This window comes from Lissotriton vulgaris, chromosome 5 (assembly GCF_964263255.1).
Source record: "Lissotriton vulgaris chromosome 5, aLisVul1.2, whole genome shotgun sequence".
Taxonomy (NCBI): domain Eukaryota; kingdom Metazoa; phylum Chordata; class Amphibia; order Caudata; family Salamandridae; genus Lissotriton; species Lissotriton vulgaris.
The window spans coordinates 695728019-695751529 of NC_141693.1; positions in this window are offsets into that span (position 1 = coordinate 695728019).

Genomic DNA, 23511 nt, shown 5'->3' on the forward strand with positions numbered 1-23511 from the left:
AAAAATCAATGCAAAAGATTGTTTGTTTCAGTAGGATTGAATTTTTGAGGTAACTGATTCTCACTATTGTATTGATAAAATCAGTAAAATTTGTATATATATGTATGTCCCAACATTGCTCAGCAATTGAGGCTGCACACCACAGCAAGAAAGGAAACAGGCAGCTTCCGATCCCGTAGTAAAATCTTTTGGCCTGACGCGTTTCAGAGGGTGTCTTCCTCCTTCCTCAGAGGCCGTCACGAGCATTCAGTAAGTTGCATGCAGGGCACAAGTCTTAAAAAAGAAGTGGGGGGACGCTGTCACAGTAAGTGACGTCATGAAAGGTGGCTTGCACCATCGGGCTCATTGCCTCCCTCCATCACCCCTTAGATGCGATTGCATGAGAAGTCAGCGCTTGAGCAGCGTGCTGTGAGCTCCAAGCTCGTCCCATGGAGGTCAAAGAGTGAAGTCCAGCTGGTTGGCACGGGGGACGGCATCCACCTGGTAAAATAAGTGGGTGGACGCGGTCCACCCGCGTGGTACCCCGACTCGAGCCCTGGTTGCATGCACCAAAAAAGGTTCCCTTCATGCTACAATTCGTTTGTAATTGGCCTCAGGTGTGCCTTTAGTTTTAACAATATTTGCAATGCTCTCGGGTCCTTGTGGTTCAATACTGCATAATTATACCCTTCAGTGGGTCCAAAAACTCTGATTAATTTCAGGATGTTTTTAGCAGCTCTCCATTGGACCCTTGGATCGGACTATGTCTGCTCAAAATAAGGTTATTGATGTGTCATTCACAGGGGGAAGATGAATTTCAGGATGTTTTTAGCAGCTCTCCATTCGACCCTCGGATCGGACTATGTCTGCTCAAAATAAGGTTATTGATGTGTCATTCACAGAGGGAAGATAACAATGCCCAATGGAGGGCTGCTAAAAAATCCTGAAATCTCGAAACGCATCAGGCGGCAGGGTCAGCTGCTTGTAAAGTACTGGTAAGTACTCTCTCACCATTAAAGGTTTTTATTGGGGAAAAGCAGTCTGTGACGCGAGTGCTGCTCACTTTTTGGACACCCCACAGAGCGAGATTTATCAGACGCCTGATGATACAGGACTCGCTGTGGAGCGCGGACTTTGGATTGACATAGCAGCACTTTCCAGGGCTCATCATGAGCTTGAAATGAAGCACAGGGGAGGATTGGCAATGCGGGCATTCGGGATTCGGCCGAAGGGCCGGTATCTCCTTGCCCTCTGTGGGCCGTTTTTTTTCTCTCCCCCTTTCCCAGCCGCACAGTGAAGCTGCATTAATTTCTCTGTCTCTGTCTCCGTGATTTCTGTGGACTAGGAAAGGGGAGAACAAAAAAACGGCCCACAGAGGGCATGGAGACAGAGACAGAGAAATGAATGCAGCTTCACCCGCTGTGGCCTCTCCTTCACCCCCCTGCCCAGCAAAGCAATCAGGCTGAGGGTGGCTGGGGAGGGGGTGATTGTTTGCAAAAATCGGCCTCCCTGGGGGCCAGGTGTTGCTCAGGCCTTTGAGCCATTTTCACCTCAGCCCCCCTGGGGCCCACGCAGCACATAAACAGTGTTAGTTTTTATTGTTTGTTTGTTTTTAATTAAATGTGATTTTATATAGCGCGAACTTTACCAGAAAGTGTCAGAGCGCTTTACATAAGAATCAGTTGCGAAACATAAGGATTTAGGATTACATGCGTTACATAAAAGATACAAGCAGAAAAAATTGCAAATGTACAAGATGTAAAGTCACACAAGGAAGAGATACAAACATAAAGAAAAATTGCAAATGTACAAGTACTAAAGCCACTCAAGGAAGAGAAACAAATGGATATACTCTAAGAGTCACATAGGAATGGTAGAGAGTACAAAGATCTACTGCACATCCTAGTGAGTTATCTCTAAATACCTAAGGCAGGGATACCAATGGATATACTCTAAGAGTCACATAGGAATGGTAGATAGTACAAAGGTCTACTTCATATACTAGTGATTAGAGTTCTCTATATACATATATATACACACATAGTAGATTTTTTCTCAGGCAGAGTTCCATTAAGTGGGGTTGGAGGGGGGATGTAGTCACAGCACCAAGGGAGGGTGGGAGGGATACAAGGGTATGGAGAAAAGGTAAAACAGAAAAGGGAAGAAACATTTGAGGATCATCAAGGGGGGAACGAGGGAGAAGGGTACAAGACGAGGGAACGGACAAGATGGCGGGTCGGGGTCCAGAGAAAAACGGCTGAGCGAATAGTGGGCGAGGAAGAATGGGTCTCGCTGTGGGGGCCAGGTGATCTTTGCAACTTGCACCATCTTCACCTCAGCCTCCCCCTGGATACCATGGATGACCCAGCAGCTGTGTTTTGTGCTCCCCTGCCAGGACATTGCCCGGAGGCCTGGAGGGCTGGGGAGGGCTGATTAATTTACTAATTGCAGGGGCCTCACTGCTGTTCATGTGCTCCTGAGCTGAAGGTCTGGGGAGGGCTGAGTAGGTTAGTAATAGCAGGGGCTTCGCTGCTTATTAGGTGCTCCTTCCCTGAAGGGTTCGAATAATTTTGTGACAGAAAGGGGCCTTGCTGTTTTTTTAGTTGCTCAGCATGGCGCCATTGTCACCTTTCCCCCGTGTCTCCTGTGCAAGAACAGTATCCTCTCACTTTAATTCATTTCTGTGCCAAACATCTTAAGGATTTTGGGGGCCCTGGGCCAAACATATTTTTGGGCTCCTGTTTGGAACAGATTTGAATTTATAATCCAATTTCTGATCTTTGATGCCCTCTTTCAGCTGGTCACTGGACAGTGCCCTACCATACTTGTCCAAATTCCTAATGTATTTACATCTAATATTCAAGGACATTGACGTGTGTAACCAAATGGTTTTTCATGAAAGGGCACGCCCCTTGAATGTGTGCCATGCACCTTAATTGTGGGCCACGCCCCTTGAATGTGGGCCACTTTTTTCGTCAGTGCCCGGGCCAAATTGTGATCCCAATCCGACCCTGAGCAGAGAGTATGGGGGGCATCCATCCGAGGATATGTTAAGGACTGTAGATTCCAGCATGCAACTTGAGGGCTTATCCAGAGTAGCCCAATCAGGACCCACGATAGTGTAAAAAAGGACTTTGCAGCCCGTTATGCCCTCCTTTGACCGCAGCTGCCTTTGAAGAAGAGTTCATCTCGTCACGCGTCAGGAGTTGGTCAGCTGCTTGTAAAGTACTAGTTAGTACTCTCTCACCATTAGAGGCTTTTATTGTGGTAAGCAGTCTTTGACTCGAGAGCTGTTCACTTTTTGGACACTCCACAGACCGAGATTTATCAGGCGACTGTTCTGCTATCGAGTCAGTCCCATCCCAGATGTAGGGGGCCATGGAGCCTCGAAGATATAGGACTCGCTGTGGAGCACGGACTTTGTATTGACATAGAAGCACTTTCCAGGGCTCATCATGAGCTTGAAATTCAGCAGAGAGTATGGGGGCATCAATCTGAGCATATGTTAAAGACTGCAGATTCCAGCATGCAACGTGAGGGCTCATCCAGAGCGGTCCAATCAGGACCCATGATAGTGCAGAAAAGGACTTTGCAGCCCGTTATGCCCTCCTTTGACCGCAGCTGCCTTTGAAGAAGAGTTCATCTCGTCACGTGTCAGGCGGCGGTCAGCTGCTTGTAAAGTACTGGTTAGTAGTCTTTCACCATTAAAGGCTATTATTGAGGAAGAGCAGTCTCGAGTGCTGCTCACTTTTTGGACACCCCACAGAGAGATATATATATAACCCCTAGCACCCGGGGCATCTGAGGAAGGCAACCGCCAAAACGCGTTATGCCACATCCAATTAATTGGTGTTAAGTCCCGCAGTGTCCCCTCATCTCTTTTACGGAAGCAGATTTTTTTTTATATTTGGCGTGCAGCTATTGTCACGCAAAGGGGACCCTTCCTGAAGAGCTCCACGGTACAGTGGCACTTACCTGGACTGCTGTTAACCCCCAAGAAGCTGTGAATCTGTTGTCAACTGGACAATCCATCACATATGGACAGACCTGGTTACTGGAACCGGCATCTCCAGACGCATTGCCAAGGGGGACCAAGCGGTTGGAAGTGAGAACCTAGACACTGTTTATGGTCCAGCAAAGTGCAAGGGTTCAGTCTAACCCCATTACAATTCAGCCTCTTACTGGAAGTAATCAAAACAAGGCTGATGGAGACACTCACTTTTGCAACGAACAAACTGCATGTTGGGAACTGCAGTCTTCGAACACTGAATAGCGTGAGTGTTCTCTGGTGCAATGCAGCTCAGGTGTGTCCCACACTACTTCAGGGGGATGGGCCAAACTACAAAAAGGATTGAAAACGGAACCCCTAGCGCCTGAGGCATCTGAGGCATCTGAGGAGGTCAAACGCTGAAACGCCTTATGCCACATCTAAATAAATGGTGTTTTTAAGTCCTGCCATGTCCCCTCATCTCTTTTACGAAAGCAGATTGTTTTGTATATTTGGGGTGCTGCTATTGTCACACAAAGGGGACCCGTCCTTAAGAGCTCCAAGGTACAGTGGCAGTTACCTGGACCGCTGTTAACCCCCAAGAAGCGGTGAATTTGTTGTCATCTGGACAATCCATCACAAATGGACAGACGTGGTTACTGGAACTGGTGTCTCCAGAAGCGCTGCCAATGGGGACCAAGTGGCTAGAAGTGAGGACTTAGACACTGTTTATGGTCCAGCACAGTGCAAGGGTTCAGCCTAATTGCATTCCAATTCAGCCTCTTACTTGAAGTAATCAAAACAAGGCTGACGGAGACACTCATTTGCGCAACGAACAAACTGCATGTTGGCAACTGCAGTCTTCGAACACTGAACAGCGTGAGTATTCTCTGGTGCAATGCGGCTCAGGTGTGTCCCACAGTACTTCAGGGGGATGGGCCAAACTACAAAAAGGATTGAAAACAGAACCCCTAGCACCCGAGACATCTGAGCAAGGCAACCGCCGAAACGCGTTATGCCACAGCTAAATAAACAGTGTTTTTTAAGCCCCACCGCGTCCCCTCATCTCTTTTACGGAAGCAGAGTGTTTTGTATATATATATATATAGTAATATATATTACCTACTGGCGGTCGCCAGTAGGTATATATAGTTAGGATTTTTTCTCTATGGAACTTTTGAAAATTCTATGTCTAATAACTTTGGCGTTTGTGGACAGAATCGGCTGAAATGTTCAGGAAAATGGCACATTTTGTTTCTGATCAGCCCCTGAAAGTTTGGGGGGGTTTCGTCAAGGGGGGCCGAGAAAAAAGGGGGGTCCCAAAATGCGTTTTTCCCATTCATTTTTCCATAGGGCGTTTGGCTTCACTTTTAGCTCGAACGGCTGAATGGATTTACACGAAACTTGGCAAAATTGTAGGGACTGTTAGCCCGATGTGCCTTTCCTGGGTCTCAATATATGTGCTCCAGTGGATTTTGAGAAATTAACATTTAAAAAAACAGATATATCTGTGACAGCGTCCCGGATAGTGCTCCAGATCGCGTACTTTTCACGTAACGGAGCTTTGCGAAGCGAAGCTGATTGGCTCTCCGGTGTCTGTCAACATTCTAAACAGTCCGGTGCGGCCACCATCTTGTCTCTCGGTAGGATCGAGAGACAAGAGGAGGAGAAAAACGAAGGGGGAATTTAATGAAAGGGGGCAAGGTAGACCCTTCTTGACCCCCTAGGAATGATGTTGGGGTTATTAAAGGGTCCCGTGGGGCAAATAAAAAAAATTTGATTTTTCGTGGTAGAAGCACTTCCCGGTTCGCGAACAGGTAGCGAAATGGGAATTCGCCATTTTGTATTTCGTTTTAATTAAATTACAGGGTATAAGGGGGTACGGGAGACATATCCTGACCCTTTATGTTTTCTGAGGGTGGCTGAGGAGGCTCATATATGTTGATACATGTCTTCCAGCGGCTGCGCGTGAGCGTTTTTTTTTTTTGCTGCGTGACATCTGTTAACGTTCGATTCGAAGGAAATCAGAAAGTGTTGACAGCCATTTTGTCACTGCGAGTAAATATTTTGTTAAAAATAATTATTATAAATTAATCCGTATTGATAAACATTGTCTGCGCCATCTTGCCTTTTTTCCAATGCCACAATTTTGTCGTGCACGGCAGCCATTTTAGATGCCTTGACCAGACCCACTCTCTGCACGTCGCCGATCCTCAGCATGGCTCCCCACCCTCACAAGCATCTCCCCCACGCACTGGTCACCCCACTCTCTCTCTCATGCATGGGCCATAAACCTCCCCCCATCTGCGCTGTTCTTCCCTGAGAATCACACCCTGTGCCCGCCCGACACCTCCCTTTCACCCTATTTACTACCGCACCCTCTGACACTCCTCTTCCTCTGTGTCTAATTGTCCAGGCCGGTCCTAGGCTATCACCTAGCCGTGCGGATGTAGTTTATGGCCCCAACTTTAAAGAATCACCCCTGTTCAAAGGAGTTACAGTAGATCAAGGCCCCCACCTCATGAGATCCGTCACAGCACACGCATTCCTACTATCTGATAACCATCCTGTATTGTAATTGGGGAGGGGGATTCTCACTGTGAGGGTGTGTGGGACCGAGCCTGAAGCGGAAGATTTCAGGGATGCCTCTTTGTACATCAGAGTTTTTACAATTATGTGTCACATTAAAAATATATAGCACTCCAACAAAGTAGTAGGATTATAAAACTTTAATAACTTAAAAATATATACAACGCAAAAAAAACAGTAAACACATTTAAAAAAAAATTTGAAAAAAGAAGCAACAATGGTCAGTAGCTGTCTTTTGTGCGAATAGTCCCAAGGCAGCACAACGTGCTGAGTTCTGGACGGCACCCAGGTGATGTCACCTGGGTGCCGCACTAGTTTTTGGTATCCTACAATGCTGCTCCAAAAAACGGCGTGGGGCGCCCCGGGGGGGGGGGGGGGGGGGGAGGCCTCGTCAGTAGCGGTCTGTTGTGCGAATAGTCCCAAGGCAGCAGAACGCGCTGAGATGTGGATGGCATCCAGGTGATGTCCAGTAAGTTGCCGCACTGGTTTTGGTATCCTACAATGCTGCTCCGAAAAACGGCGTGGGGCGCCCCGGGGAGGGGGGGGGGAGGCGGCGTGAACGGGCCTCCCCAGGTGGAGGCTCGTCTGCTGTAGTGGGGCGCCCCTTTACTGTTTCAGTTGCCATTCCTCCCGCTTTTGGTACACTGTGCCAAAATCCGCCATTCAGCTGAGTTGCGCCCACTCTTGCGGTGCAGCGATAGGCGGCTGCCACAGGACTCTCAAAATGGCGGCAGGCTCTTCGGATTTGGGCCTGGTCCACTAAAATGGCCCTTGGACACCTTGGAATTCGGACGCTTGTCTGCTAGGGCTTGGGCCCCATTCTCGAAAGCGTCCCCTCAGCCTTGAAGATTCTTACAAAAGTCTTGGGGGCCCCCGACTCCCGCAGGCTTCCGGTGGGGAGTGGCTGTCATGATTGCTTGCGGAATGGCCACGACGGAGCTACGAGATGGTGGTGCTCTCATGCTGACGCCAGCTTCAGTCTGAAACATCCAGAAACACTGTAGACTATCAATTCGATTAGTTCCGGTGGAGCCCCAACGTGACCCGGTAGGGAAGAACTTGCCCTCCCCTTTTTTGAGTGATGGTTCTTGTTGCCTGTCCCTTCTGTTGTCATTTTACAGAACTTTTTGGACTACTGAAAGGGGTTGTGTTCCGACCGCTGGTTGGTGGAGACATTTTGACTATATTCTGGACCTACGTTGTCGCGTAATGCGTCATATGACGCGTCGCGTTAGCGCACCCGGAAGTGCTCCGGTGCGCGAGGCGCAGCTTCCCGGAAGCGATCCAGAGCGCGGCGCGTAACGTAAAGATAACAGGTCATGTGACTTGTTAATAAAACTTTTCATTGGTTCATTTTACTTTTGTTATTCTAATGATGAAAGGCTTGGTCATATGACCTAAAAATAACGCTTTTCATTGCTTTCGAACATTTTTTTTCCCAAATGATGAAAGCCCCACCTTTTTTTTTCTCACTCTGACTTGTAAAGCAAAGGACCCAGAAAAGAGGGGGGGAGGGGGGGGCAGCGTTCAAAGCACATCAGCGTGCATAAACACGAAAATGTTTTTACCTATCACGTACTTGACATTTGACAGCTTTTGATATTTGCTATTAAAAAACCATTGAAATTCACTGAAAAAACCATAGGTTATAGAACATAAATAGTTAGGAATTATCATTTACAAAACCTTAATTTACTCGCACAAAACCATAGAAATTCGCATATATAGTTAGTTGCAATAACTATATATCGCGCACCCGCAATCCACTGCTGATGATGTCACATATTACATCATTCAAGACATGGTCAGTGACATCACTGATGACATCATCCAGTGTTTGTATGTTTCTGTAAAGTTAAAATATGTCTTACATATTGAAGAATGAGTGGATGTATAAGTGTCTGGATGAAGGATTTAGTAGGTGCATGATTGACTGTATGAGTGAGCGATTAAATGTGTCTCACTGAGTGCATGGGTTAGTGACTAAACTGTCTTAATTTGTGCATCATTATGTCTGTTGTTCTGTAAACTGCTGCATGTGTTGATCAGTAGCTATATGAGTAACTATTTGGGTTATTGATTGGTTGCCCAAGTATTTGTATGGGAGACTGTGTGTGTGTGTGTGTGGGTGACTGGGAGGTGTGTGACTCTGTGCATAGATGTGTGAGCAGTTGATTCACTAGATGTATGGGTTCAAAAGTGCATGTGGAAACAGCTGTATGGGCGGTTGACTGTGTGCATGAGTGTATTGGTGAGTGAATGGATATCTCAGTGCTACATGTCAAAGTAAGTACATATGTAAAACACAGTACATGTGAGAGTTGACATATATAAATACTGTGCATAAGAGCCAGTGAATGTGTGAGTGGCTGTATGGATCATTGTAAACTTGTATCAGGGATTGTATAAGAGAGCAAATATGTGTTAGTATATGTTTGAATAAGTAAGGTGTGTATAACTGTATAGTTGAGGAAATGGAGGTGTGATTGATTCTTTGCATGACTGACTAGGTGTGTGAGTAACTCCATGGATGAGTGACAGTCTGTGAGTGTCTGTTTACACTGAGTGTATCTAAGGTTATATTAGAGTCTGAAGAGGTTCATCGTATTATCACATGAATGATGTCATCAGTGATGTGATAAGTAATGTCAAATGAGATGTCATCAGTTATGTCATTTGATATGTCTTCAGTGATGTCATCAGTGTTGTCATTTGACATGTCATCAGTGATGTCATCAGTGATGTCACTGACCATGTCATGAATGATGTAATATGTGACATCATCAGCAGTGGATTGCGGGTGCGCGATATATAGTTAGTGCAACTAACTATATATGCGAATTTCTATGGTTTTGTGCGAGTAAATTAAGGTTTTGTAAATGCTAATTCCTAACTATATATGTTCTATAACCTATGGTTTTTTAGTGAATAAATATATATATATATATATATATATATATATATATATATATTCACTGAAAAAACCATAGGTTATAGACCATATATAGTTAGGAATTTGCTTTTACAAAACCTTGAAAATTCACTGAAAAAACCATAGGTTAGAGACCATATATAGTTAGCTGGACATTTTATTGACATAAAACCAATGAAATTCCATATATAGTTAGTTGCACTAACTATATATCGCGCACCCGCAATCCACTGTTGATGATGTCACATATTACATCTTTGATGACATGGTCAGTGACATCACTGATGACATCACTGATGACATCTCAAATGACATCACTGATTACATCACTGATGACATCTCAAATGACATCACTGATGACATCATCTAGTGTCTGTGTGTTTTTGTAAAGTTTAAATATGTTTTACATATTGAAGAATGAGTGGATGTATGGAAGACTGAGTGTGTGTGTGGCTGGCTGGGAGGTGTGTGACTCTTTGCATATCAATGTGTACTTGTATCAGTGATTGTATAAGAGAGTAAGTATGTGTTAGTATATGTGTGAAAAGTATGGTGTTCTGTGTTTAACTGTATAGATGAGGAAATCGAAGTGTGATTGATTCTTCACAGGACTGACTAGGTGTATGAGTGCATATGATAGTCTTGTAATGATGAGTGACTGTATGTATGAGTGATTGTATGGGTGAATGAGTGAATGTGTGTGTAGACGTAGGAATCAGTGAGTGCGTATGTAGTAACTGGTATTGGTGTGTCATGATGTCATCAGTGATGTCATTTGAGATGTCATCAGTGATGTCATTTGAGATGTCATCAGTGATGTCACTGAAGTATGGTGTTCTGTGTTTAACTGTATAGATGAGGAAATGGAAGTGTGATTGATTCTTTACAGGACTGACTAGATGTGTGAGTAACTCCATGGATGAGTGGCAGTGTGTGAGTGTCTGCATAGGTGTATGAGTGCATATGATAGTGTTGTAATAATGAGTGACTGTATGTATGAGTGATTGTATGGGTGAATGAGTGAATGTGTGTGTAGATGTAGGAATCAGTGAGTGCGTATGTAGTAACTGGTATTGGTGTGTCATGATGTCATCAGTGATGTCATTTGAGATGTCATCAGTGATGTCATCAGTGATGTCATTTGAGATGTCATCAGTGATGTCATCAGTGATGTCACTGACCATGTCATGAAAGATGTAATATGTGACATCATCAACAGTGGATTGCGGGTGCGCGATATATAGTTAGTGCAACTAACTATATATGGAATTTCATTGGTTTTATGTCAATAAAATGTCCAGCTAACTATATATGGTCTCTAACCTATGGTTTTTTCAGTGAATTTTCAAGGTTTTGTAAAAGCAAATTCCTAACTATATATGGTCTATAACCTATGGTTTTTTCAGTGAATTTCATTGGTTTTTTAAAAGCTAATATCTATAGCTGTAAAATATATTCTTTATTACGTGACGTATCACGTAGCCACGTGAGACGCCTCATGACGCGTCGCATAACCGTGACGTATCGGCTCTGCAGCGCAAACAAAACCCGTAACGTAAGCGTGCCGGAGCACGCTTACAGATATATATATTTTTTTTAACCTTAATTAGACAAAATCCACACGTGCACATATCTTGAGGCCTTGCAAAGGCACATCAAACAAACAGTCCCTACAATTTTGTCAAGTTTGCTGGAAATCTATTCCCTTAATTTTTTTTTTACTGTTTCTCTTGGTTTTCCCCTTGTTACGCTTACCGGGACGCTACCCGGTAAGCGAACCGGACGCTCCAAAAACACAAGATGGCGGACTCCCGTTACGCTGCCGGTTAGCTGCCCGGTTCGCGTACCGGGAAGCGCCTCTACCGCGAAAAATCGCGGGGGACTTTAATATCCCCCTCATCAATCCTAGGGGGTCAGGAGGGGTTTACCTTGCCCCCTTTCCTTCATTTCCCCCTTCTTTTTTCACCACATCTTGTCTCTCGAACCTACAGAGAGACAAGATGGCGGCCGCTCCGGACTGTGTACAATGTTGACAGCTACGCTGCCGGTTAGCTGCCCGGTTAGCTGCCCGGTGAGCTGCCCGGTTCGCGTACCGGGACGCGCCTCTACGGCGTAAAATCGCAAAAAAATTATTATTTTTTTTTTTGCCCCGCGGGGCACTTTAATATCCCCCTCATCAATCCTAGGGGGTCAGGAGTGGTCTACCTTGCCCCCTTTCCTTCATTTCCCCCTTCGTTTTTCACCACATCTTGTCTCTCGATCGTACCGAGAGACAAGATGGCAGCCGCTCCGGACTGTTTAGAATGTTGACAGACACCGGAGAGCCAATCAGCTTCGCTTCGCGAAGTTCCGTTACGCGTCAGGTACGCAAACCGGGGCGCTAACCGGAGCGCTGTCACAGATATATATTTTTTTTTAAACGTTAATTTCTCAAAATCCACTGGAGCACATATATTGAGACATAGCAAAGGCACGTCGGGCAAACCATATCTACAATTTTGCCAAGTTTCATGTAAATCTATTCAGTCGTTCGAGCTAAAAGTGAGTCCAACCGCCCTATGGAAAAATGAATGGGAAAAACGTGTTTTGGGACCCCCCTTGTTTCTCGGCCCCCCCCTTGACGAAACCCCCCCAAATTTTTAGGGGCTGCTCAGAAACGAAATGTGCCATTTTCCTGAAAATTTCAGCCAATTCCGGCCACAAACGCCAAAGTTATTAGACATAGAATTTTCAGAAATCCCATAGAGAAAAAATCCTAACTATATATACCCACTGGCTATCGCCAGTAGGTAATATACATATATAAACATATATAATCTGCATATCTATATAAATATAAATGCATGCATACATATACATATATGCATACATATGCATGTTATTTACATGAAAGTTTTAAAAACACTAATAAAAGCAAAGCTAAAAAGCCACCTCATTACAAACAGAATGGCTTTAACTTAAACGAGGGCGAGATCTATTGCATTTTCAATGCTTGTTTACTTTGGTTCTATCAAGAAGGCATTCAGATGTTTCACACATTTGCCATAAATTCTGAATGTTAGCACTCTAGTTGCTCATTAGATCACTGTAGTAAAGCTAGTGCTCACCAGGGAAGTCTGCTGCTAATCATGGTTTGCAGCCATTTTCCCGCATTTTTTATCCCGCAGACTTTCAGTCTGCATACCATTATCCCGCAAGGTCATTGACCTCGCATACCATTATCCCGCATTTTTTCAAAACGCATGTGCATTTATCGCGCATGCCTTTACAAAGAATTACGTTTTAAAGGCATGTATGGTAAATGCATTTGCGTTGTGAAAACCACGATGACGAGAGAGGTAAGTGGGTTTGTGTTAATTTTTTCGTGGGTTAGTGATTGTGTAGTGTAGTGTAGTGTTGTGTAGTGTAGTGTTGTGTTAGTGTAGAGTAGAGTTGTGGATGTTGTTTAGTGTAGGGTCATGCTGGGGGTAGTGTTTTAGGGTTTAGGGTTGTGTTGTAGTGTTTGCGTAGTGTAGGGTCATGCTGGGGGTAGTGTTTTAGGGTTTAGGGTAGTGTTGTAGTGTTTGCGTAGTGTAGGGTCATGCTGGGGGTAGTGTTTTAGGGTTTAGGGTTGTGTTGTAGTGTTTGCGTAGTGTAGGGTCATGCTGGGGCTAGTGTTTTAGGGTTTAGGGTAGTGTTGTAGTGTTTGCGTAGTGTAGGGTCATGCTGGGCGTAGTGTTTTAGGGTTTAGGATAGTGTTGTAGTGTTTGCGTAGTGTAGGGTCATGCTGGGGGTAGTGTTTTAGGGTTTTGGGTAGTGTTGTAGTGTTTGCGTAGTGTAGGGTCATGCTGGGGTGTAGTATTTTAGGGTTTAGGGTAGTGTTGTAGTGTTTGTGTAGTGTAGGGTCATGCTGGGGGTAGTGTTTTAGGGTTTTGGGTAGTGTTGTAGTGTTTGCGTAGTGTAGGGTCATGCTGGGGGTAGTGTTTTAGGGGTTTGGGTAGTGTTGTAGTGTTTGCCTAGTGTAGGGTCATGCTGGGGTGTAGTGTTTTAGGGTTTTGGGTAGTGTTGTAGTGTTTGCGTAGTGTAGGGTCATGCTGGGGTGTAGTGTTTTAGGGTTTTGGATAGTGTTGTAGTGTTTGCGTAGTGAAGGGTCATGCTGGGGGTAGTGTTTTAGGGTTTTGGGTAGTGTTGTAGTGTTTGCGTAGTGTAGGGTCATGCTGGGGGGTAGTGTTTTAGGGTTTTGGGTAGTGTTGTAGTGTTTGCGTAGTGTAGGGTCATGCTGGGGGTAGTGTTTTAGGGTTTAGGGTAGTGTTGTAGTGTTTGCGTAGTGTAGGGTCATGCTGGGGGGTAGTGTTTTAGGGTTTTGGGTAGTGTTGTAGTGTTTGCGTAGTGTAGGGTCATGCTGGGGGTAGTGTTTTAGGGTTTAGGGTAGTGTTGTAGTGTTTGCGTAGTGTAGGGTCATGCTGGGGGTAGTGTTTTAGGGTTTTGGGTAGTGTTGTAGTGTTTGCGTAGTGTAGGGTCATGCTGGGGTGTAGTGTTTTAGGGTTTTGGGTAGTGTTGTAGTGTTTGCGTAGTGAAGGGTCATGCTGGGGGTAGTGTTTTAGGGTTTTGGGTAGTGTTGTAGTGTTTGCGTAGTGTAGGGTCATGCTGGGGGTAGTGTTTTAGGGTTTTGGGTAGTGTTGTAGTGTTTGCGTAGTGTAGGGTCATGCTGGGGGGTAGTGTTTTAGGGTTTTGGGTAGCGTTGTAGTGTTTGCGTAGTGTAGGGTCATGCTGGGGGTAGTGTTTTAGGGTTTTGGGTAGCGTTGTAGTGTTTGCGTAGTGTAGGGTCATGCTGGGGGTAGTGTTTTAGGGTTTAGGGTAGCGTTGTAGTGTTTGCGTAGTGTAGGGTCATGCTGGGGGTAGTGTTTTAGGGTTTAGGGTAGTGTTGTAGTGTTTGCGTAGTGTAGGGTCATGCTGGGGGTAGTGTTTTAGGGTTTCGGGTAGTGTTGCAGTGTTTGCGTAGTGTAGGGTCATGCTGGGGTGTAGTGTTTTAGGGTTTAGGGTAGTGTTGTAGTGTTTGCGTAGTGTAGGGTCATGCTGGGGGTAGTGTTTTAGGGTTTAGGGTAGTGTTGTAGTGTTTGCGTAGTGTAGGGTCATGCTGGGGGTAGTGTTTTAGGGTTTAGGGTTGTGTTGTAGTGTTTGCGTAGTGTAAGGTCATGCTGGGGGTAGTGTTTTAGGGTTTAGGGTTGTGTTGTAGTGTTTGTGTAGTGTAGGGTCATGCTGGGGGTAGTGTTTTAGGGTTTAGGGTAGTGTTGTAGTGTTTGCGTAGTGTAGGGTCATGCTGGGGTGTAGTGTTTTAGGGTTTTGGGTAGTGTTGTAGTGTTTGCGTAGTGTAGGGTCATTCTGGGGGTAGTGTTTTAGGGTTTAGGGTAGTGTTGTACTGTTTGTGTAGTGTAGGGTCATGCTGGGGGTAGTTTTTTAGGGTTTAGGGTAGTTTAGTTGTTTAGTGTATGCTAAAGGCATATTTGTTCTAAAAGTTTTCGTTATTTTAATTTGCGGCCTAATAGTACATGCGGGATTTTTTTTGCGGACTGATGGTATGCGGGATTTCGTCATATATTCGCTAATCATACTTTCTATGGCAAAATGAACCCCCTCATTTTGTTCCTTTTTAAATTAAATGTTTTAAGAGTTACCACTTTATTCCAATCAAGATGGCTTCAGGTGTGCCATACCTTTGTAATAAGTAGGACTGTTAGCACTCTAGTTGTTCTTTAGAACACTCTGGGACATTCTGTCATTGGGCTATAGTTGGGCTACATCTGGCTGATATTTGGGCTACATTTGTTTTTTTTGTCTCTGGTGGCCATCTTTGGGCTACATTGGGCTACATTGGGCTACATTGGGCTACATTTGGGCTCCAACATATATATAGCCCAAAGTAGCCCAATATATATTTTTCAAAGTTAATTTTCGTAAAAACCACTGGAGCCTATATCTTGAGACATAGCAAAGGCACATCGGGCTACCAGTCCCTACAATTTTGCCAAGTTTGGTGTAAATCCATTCAGCCGTTCAGGCTAAAAGTGAGGCCAACCGCCCTATGGAAAATTGCATGGGAAAAACACGTTTTGGGACCCCCCTTTTTTCTCGGCCCCCCCTTGACGAAACCCCCCCAAATTTTCAGGGGCTGCTCAGAAACAAAATGTTCCATTTTCCTGAAAATTTCAGCCAATTCTGTCCTCAAACGCCAAAGTTATTCGACATAGAATTTTCAAAAATCCCATAGGAAAAAAATCCTAACTATATATACCTACTGGCTATCGCCAGTAGGTAATATATATATATATACATATATATATATATATATATATATATATATATATTTATATATATATTCACTGAAAAAACCATAGGTTATAAACCATATATAGTTAGGAATTCGCATTTACAAAACCTTATTTTACTCACACAAAACCATTGAAATTCCATATATAGTTAGTTGCACTAACTATATATCGCGCACCCGCAATCCACTGCTGATGATGTCACATATTACATCATTCATGACATGGTCAGTGACATCACTGATGACATCACTGATGACATCTCAAATGACATCACTGATGACATCTCAAATGACATCACTGATGACATCACTGATGACATCACTGATGACATCTCATTTGACATTACTGATCACATCACTGATGATATCATTCATGTGATAATACGATGAACCTCTTCAGACTCTAAAATAACCTTAGATACAATCAGTGTAAACAGACACTCACAGACTGTCACTCATCCATGGAGTTACTCACACACCTAGTCAGTCATGCAAAGAATCAATCACACCTCCATTTCCTCAACTATACAGTTATACAAACTTTACTTATTCAAACATATACTAACACATATTTACTCTCTTATACAATCCCTGATACAAGTTCACAATGATCCATACAGCCACTCACACATTCACTGGCTCTTATGCACAGTTTTTTATATGTCAACTCTCACATGTACTGTGTTTTACATATGTACTTACTTTGACATGTAGCACTGAGATATCCATTCACTCACCAATACACTCATGCACACAGTCAACCGCCCATACAGCTGTTTCCACATGCACTTTTGAAACCGTACATCTAGTGAATCAACTGCTCACACATCTATGCACAGAGTCATACACCTCCCAGCCACCCACACACACACTCAGTCTCCCATACAAATACTTGGGCAACCAATCAATAACCCATATAGTTACTCATATAGCTACTTATCAACACATGCAACAGTTTACAGAACAACAGACATAATGATGCACAAATTAAGACAGTTTAGTCACTAACCCATGCACTCAGTGAGACACATTTAATCACTCACTCATACAGTCAGTCATGCACCTACTAAATCCTTCATCCAGACACTTATACATCCACTCATTCTTCAATATGTAAGACATATTTTAAATTTACAGAAACATACAGTCACTGGATGTTGTCATCAGTGATGTCATCAGTGATGTAATTTGAGATGTCATCAGTGATGTCATCAGTGATGTCACTGACCATGTCATGAATGATGTAATATGTGACATCATCAGCAGTGGATTGCGGGTGCGCGATATATAGTTAGTGCAACTAACTATATATGGAATTTCAATGGTTTTGTGTGAGTAAAATAAGGTTTTTTTAAATGCGAATTCCTAACTATATATGGTCTATAACCTATGGTTTTTTCAGTGAATTTTCAAGGTTTTGTAAATGCTAATTCCTAACTATATATGGTCTATAACCTATGGTTTTTTCAGTGAATTTTCAAGGTTTTGTAAATGCTAATTCCTAACTATATATGGTCTATAGCCTATGGTTTTTTCAGTGTATATATATACATACATATATAAACATATATCATCTGTATATCTATATAAATACAAACATAAATGCATGCATACATATACTTATATGCATACAGAAGCATGTTATTTACATGAAAGTTGAAAAAACACTAATAAAAGCAAAGCTAAAAAGCCACCTCATTACAAACAGAATGGCTTTAACTTAAACGAGGGCGAGATCTATTGCATTTTCAATGCTTGTTTACTTTGGTTCCATCAAGAAGGCATTCAGATGTGTCACACATTTGCCATAAATTCTGAATGTTAGCACTCTAGTTGCACATTAGATCACTGTAGTAAAGCTACTGCTCACCAGGGACGTCTGCTGCTGGTATTCAAAGTGCATGTTTCAGTCTGCATGTCAGAATTTTTTAATGAAATTGAAGAGGGTTTGAGAAGTCACTCAAAATGTGCCCTAATTTTTCTTTCTGCAGCACTAATCATAATTCATATGGCAAAATATACCCCCTCATTTTGTTTCTTTTTAAATTAAATGTTTTAAGAGTTACCACTTTATTCCAATCAAGATGGCTTCAGGTGTGCCATACCTTTGTAATAAGTAGGACTGTTAGCGCTCTAGTTGTTCTTTAGAACACTCTGGGACATTCTGTCATTGGGCTATACTTGGGCTACATCTGGGTGATATTTGGGCTACATTTGGGCTCTTTTGTCTCTGGTGGCCATTTTGGGAGACTGCATGTCAGAATTTTTTAATGAAATAGAAGAGGTTTTGAAAAGTCACTCAAAATGTGCCCTAATTTTTCTTTCTGCAGCACTAATAATACCTTCTATTGCATAATATACCCCCTCATTTTGTTCCTTTTTAAATTAAATGTTTTAAGAGTTACCACTTTATTCCCATCACGATGGCTCCAGGTGTGCTATACCTTTGTAATAAGTAGGACTGTTAGCGCTCTAGTTGTTCTTTAGAACACTCTGGGACATTCTGTCATTGGGCTATACTTGGGCTACATCTGGGTGATATTTGGGCTACATTTGGGCTCTTTTGTCTCTGGTGGCCATTTTGGGAGACTGCATGTCAGAATGTTTTAATGAAATAGAAAAGGATTTGAGAAGTCACTCAAAATGTGCCCTAATTTTTCATTCTGCAGCACTAATCATACTTTCTATGGCAAAATATACCCCCTCATGTTGTTTCTTTTTAAATTAAATGCTTTAAGAGTTACCACTTTATTCCAATCAAGATGGCTTCAGGTGTGCCATACCTTTGTAATAAGTAGGACTGTTAGCGCTCTAGTTGTTCTTTAGAACACTCTGGGACATTCTGTCATTGGGCTATACTTGGGCTACATCTGGGTGATATTTGGGCTACATTTGGGCTCTTTTGTCTCTGGTGGCCATTTTGGGAGACTGCATGTCAGAATTTTTTAATGAAATAGAAGAGGATTTGAAAAGTCACTCAAAATGTGCCCTAATTTTTCTTTCTGCAGCACTAATAATACCTTCTATTGCATAATATACCCCCTCATTTTGTTCCTTTTTAAATTAAATGTTTTAAGAGTTACCACTTTATTCCCATCACAATGGCTCCAGGTGTGCTATACCTTTGTAATAAGTAGGACTGTTAGCGCTCTAGTTGTTCTTTAGAACACTCTGGGACATTCTGTCATTGGGCTATACTTGGGCTACATCTGGGTGATATTTGGGCTACATTTGCGCTCTTTTGTCTCTGGTGGCCATTTTGGGAGACTGCATGTCAGAATGTTTTAATGAAATAGAAAAGGATTTGAGAAGTCACTCAAAATGTGCCCTAATTTTTCATTCTGCAGCACTAATCATACTTTCTATGGCAAAATATACCCCCTTATGTTGTTTCTTTTTAAATTAAATGTTTTAAGAGTTACCACTTTATTCCAATCAAGATGGCTTCAGGTGTGCCATACCTTTGTAATAAGTAGGACTGTTAGCGCTCTAGTTGTTCTTTAGAACACTCTGGGACATTCTGTCATTGGGCTATACTTGGGCTACATCTGGGTGATATTTGGGCTACATTTGGGCTCTTTTGTCTCTGGTGGCCATTTTGGGAGACTGCATGTCAGAATGTTTTAATGAAATAGAAAAGGATTTGAGAAGTCACTCAAAATGTACCCTAATTTTTCATTCTGCAGCACTAATCATACTTTCTATGGCAAAATATACCCCCTCATGTTGTTTCTTTTTACATTAAATGTTTTAAGAGTTACCACTTTATTCCAATCAAGATGGCTTCAGGTGTGCCATACCTTTGTAATAAGTAGGACTGTTAGCGCTCTAGTTGTTCTTTAGAACACTCTAGGAGGCTGCAGTAGAACACAAAGGAATCAACTGACAGTCTCTGTCCTTGTTGGATGTACATGTTTTACTGAGAATGTCAGACTTCATTTTCACATGACTGAGAAAGATAATGTGAATTTACAGAAAATATGCTTTCAGTTTAGCTTATAGATCCCCTTCCAAACCACTGTGGGAAAATCATGAGATATTAGTTTTCTTTCAAACAATATTCATGATATCACAGCAGAAGGTTTTTTCACATGGTAAAATCACCTTAGAACCCACCACAATTCCTAAAACGAGTATGGTACCATCAACAAATGATTTATAATGTAACTAAAGTCCTAAAACCCTCTATTAACTACAATGCTTTTTAATGAGGTGCTATCATGTATATTGGTCCCAAGATGGCTGCCAACACTTCTTGGATGAAGTGCTGACAGCCAATCAGATCAGATGTGTGGTTAGGCTCCGCCCAGATATATATCTTTTTTTGAACCTAAATTACTCAAAATCCACTGGAGCACATATATTGAGACCTAGCAAAGGCACATCGGGCTAACAGTCCCTACAATTTTGCCAAGTTTCGTGCAAATCCATTTAGCCGTTCGAGCTAAAAGTGAGGCCAACCGCCCTATGGAAATTAACATGGGAAAAACGCGTTTTGGGACCCCCCTTTTTTCTCGGCCCCCCCTTGATGAAACCCCCCCAAATTGTCAGGGGCTGCTCAGAAACAAAATGTTCCATTTTCCTGAAAATTTCAGCCAATTCCGTCCACAAACGCCAAAGTTATTAGACATAGAATTTTCAAAAATCCCATAGAGAAAATATCCTAACTATATATACCTACTGGCGGCCGCCAGTAGGTAATATATATATATATATATATATATATATATATATATATATATATATATATATATATATATATATATATATATATATATATATATTCACAGAAAAAAACATAGGTTATAGTGGATATATAGTTAGGAATTTGCATTTACAAAACCTTGAAAATTCAATGAAAAAACCATTGGTTTTATGCCATATATAGTTAGGGATCTGCATTTACAAAACCTTATTTTACTCGCATAAAACCATTGAAATTCCATATATAGTTAGATGCGCTAACTATATATCGCGCACCCGCAATCCACTGATGATGATGTCACATATTACATCATTCATGACATGGTCAGTGACATCACTGATGACATCTCAAATGACATCACTGATGACATCACTGATGACAACACCCAGTGACTGTATGTTTCTGTAAAGTTAAAATATGTCTTACATATTGAAGAATGAGTGGATGTATAAGTGTCTGGATGAAGGATTTAGTAGGTGCATGACTGACTGTATGAGTGAGCGATTAAATGTGTCTCACTGAGTGCATGGGTTAGTGACTAAACTGTCTTAATTTGTGCATCATTATGTCTGTTGTTCTGTAAACTGTTGCATGTGTTGATAAGTAGCTATATGAGTAACTATATGGGTTATTGATTGGTTGCCCAAGTATTTGTATGGGAGACTGAGTGTGTGTGTGGGTGGCTGGGAGGTGTATGACTCTGTGCATAGATGTGTGAGCAGTTGATTCACTAGATGTATGGTTTCAAAAGTGCATGTGGAAACAGCTGTATGGGCGGTTGACTGTGTGCATGAGTGTATTGGTGAGTGAATGGATATCTCAGTGCTACATGTCAAAGTAAGTACATATGTAAAACACAGTACATGTGAGAGTTGACATATATAAATAACTGTGCATAAGAGCCAGTGAATGTGTGAGTGGCTGTATGGATCATTGTGAACTTGTATCAGGGATTGTATAAGAGAGTAAATATGTGTTAGTATATGTTTGAATAAGTAAAGTTTGTATAACTGTATAGTTGAGGAAATGGAGGTGTGATTGATTCTTTGCATGACTGACTAGGTGTGTGAGTAACTCCATGGATGAGTGACAGTCTGTGAGTGTCTGTTTACACTGATTGTATCTAAGGTTATATTAGAGTCTGAAGAGGTTCATCGTATTATCACATGAATGATATCATCAGTGATGTGATCAGTAATGTCAAATGAGATGTCATCAGTGATGTCATCAGTGATGTCATTTGAGATGTCATCAGTGATGTCATTTGAGATGTCATCAGTGATGTCATCAGTGATGTCACTGACCATGTCATGAATGATGTAATATGTGACATCATCAGCAGTGGATTGCGGGTGCGCGATATATAGTTAGCGCATCTAACTATATATGGAATTTCAATGGTTTTATGCGAGTAAAATAAGGTTTTGTAAATGCAAATCCCTAACTATATATGGCCTAAAACCAATGGTTTTTTCATTGAATTTTCAAGGTTTTGTAAATGCAAATTCCTAACTATATATCCACTATAACCTATGGTTTTTTCTGTGAATTTCATTGGTTTTTTAATAGCAAATATGAAAAGCTTTAAAATGTCAAGTACGTGATAGATAAAAACATTTTCGTATTTATGCACGCTGATGTGCTTTGAACGCTGCACCCCCCCCCTCCCCTCTTTTGTCTTAGTAGTACTCTCTCTTTGCAGATAGTGAACGGTAGTTAACGCAAGCCTTTGCCCCCGTTGTAATCCGTCGTGCCTGCTTGTCTCTCCATTTGATTGATTGTTGTCCAAGCATTTACTGTTTTAGAATTGGTTCTCTTTGGATCATTCTCTATTTACAAACAAGCACAAAGTCGCAATACTCTGTTTAGTCTTTGCAGATAGTGAAAAATCGTGTAAAAAAATAAAAGTAATCGAGCAAAATCAGTAGGCCACTAATTGGATCTCTTTTTGACCTCGCTAAAATAGAAATATTAGGAACAACCCTTCATGTGAAATACGAAAATAGTGAGATGAACTGAGCTCCACACCATGAGGGCTGCAAGACAGCTCGGCTCCATCACCCATCCCGCACAAAATAACGACAAACCCTATGCAAATATTAAAAATATAGACAACACACCAGCAAAGAAACAGGGTAAAACATTTTATTAAAAAACTATTTACATAACGTTGGTTTATAAGATGATGTCAGTAGTGGACCGATGTGTGAATAGGTCGAAAGCAGCACAAGGCTCCAAGATCCGGATGGCAAGCTCCTGGATGTTGGGTGCCATAGTTCAGAGTTCTGAGTTTGAGCCTTTTTCAATGCCTGTGCTTTGTTGAATCAAAATGGCGGCTTGACACAAAGCTGACTCAAGCGTTGCTACTGATGCTATGCAGACCAAAACTGGTTTTCAGTTTGTACATTTTTCTAGATTTTTTAATCCAAGTTTGGTTGACTTTGTAGAACGATGGCTTCAAATTTTCAACATACGGTGTGGTGGCGCTGACTGGGAGGGGGCGCTTCGCTCCTGCCCCCTCCCCAAGTAAGATTTTCATACGTGAAAGTACGTTAATGGTTTTGGTCCCTGAGTTGCTTCGATGTCACTGCCATTCTCAAATGGCATAAGTTCTGGATGTTGGGTGCCATAGTTAAGAGTTCTGAGCAGTGCTTGTAACACTGTCTGAAGCTTATTTCCACCTACTGCAGCTTCACTATTCTCAAAGTAAGTGAGTGTCGTTTGTGGACCTGACTGCATTAGAAAACAATGTGATATGTTACCTTCCTAAACAGCTTAACGGAGGCCCCTGAGGGGCGGTGTGATGGCCATGGACTCGGAGAAGACGCTTGGCTCCGACACCCTCCCCAAGTCTTATAGCACTGGTGTAGCCTGAGATCGCCCCCGACATAGGCGGCCGGCTCCCGGGGTCCGGCGGAACTTTTTGCCTTTTGATGACTCTTCAATTCTGAACCTTGTCCCACAATCCGTTTGACCTGAAGACACGCTGTAGTGGGGCGCCCCTTTACCGT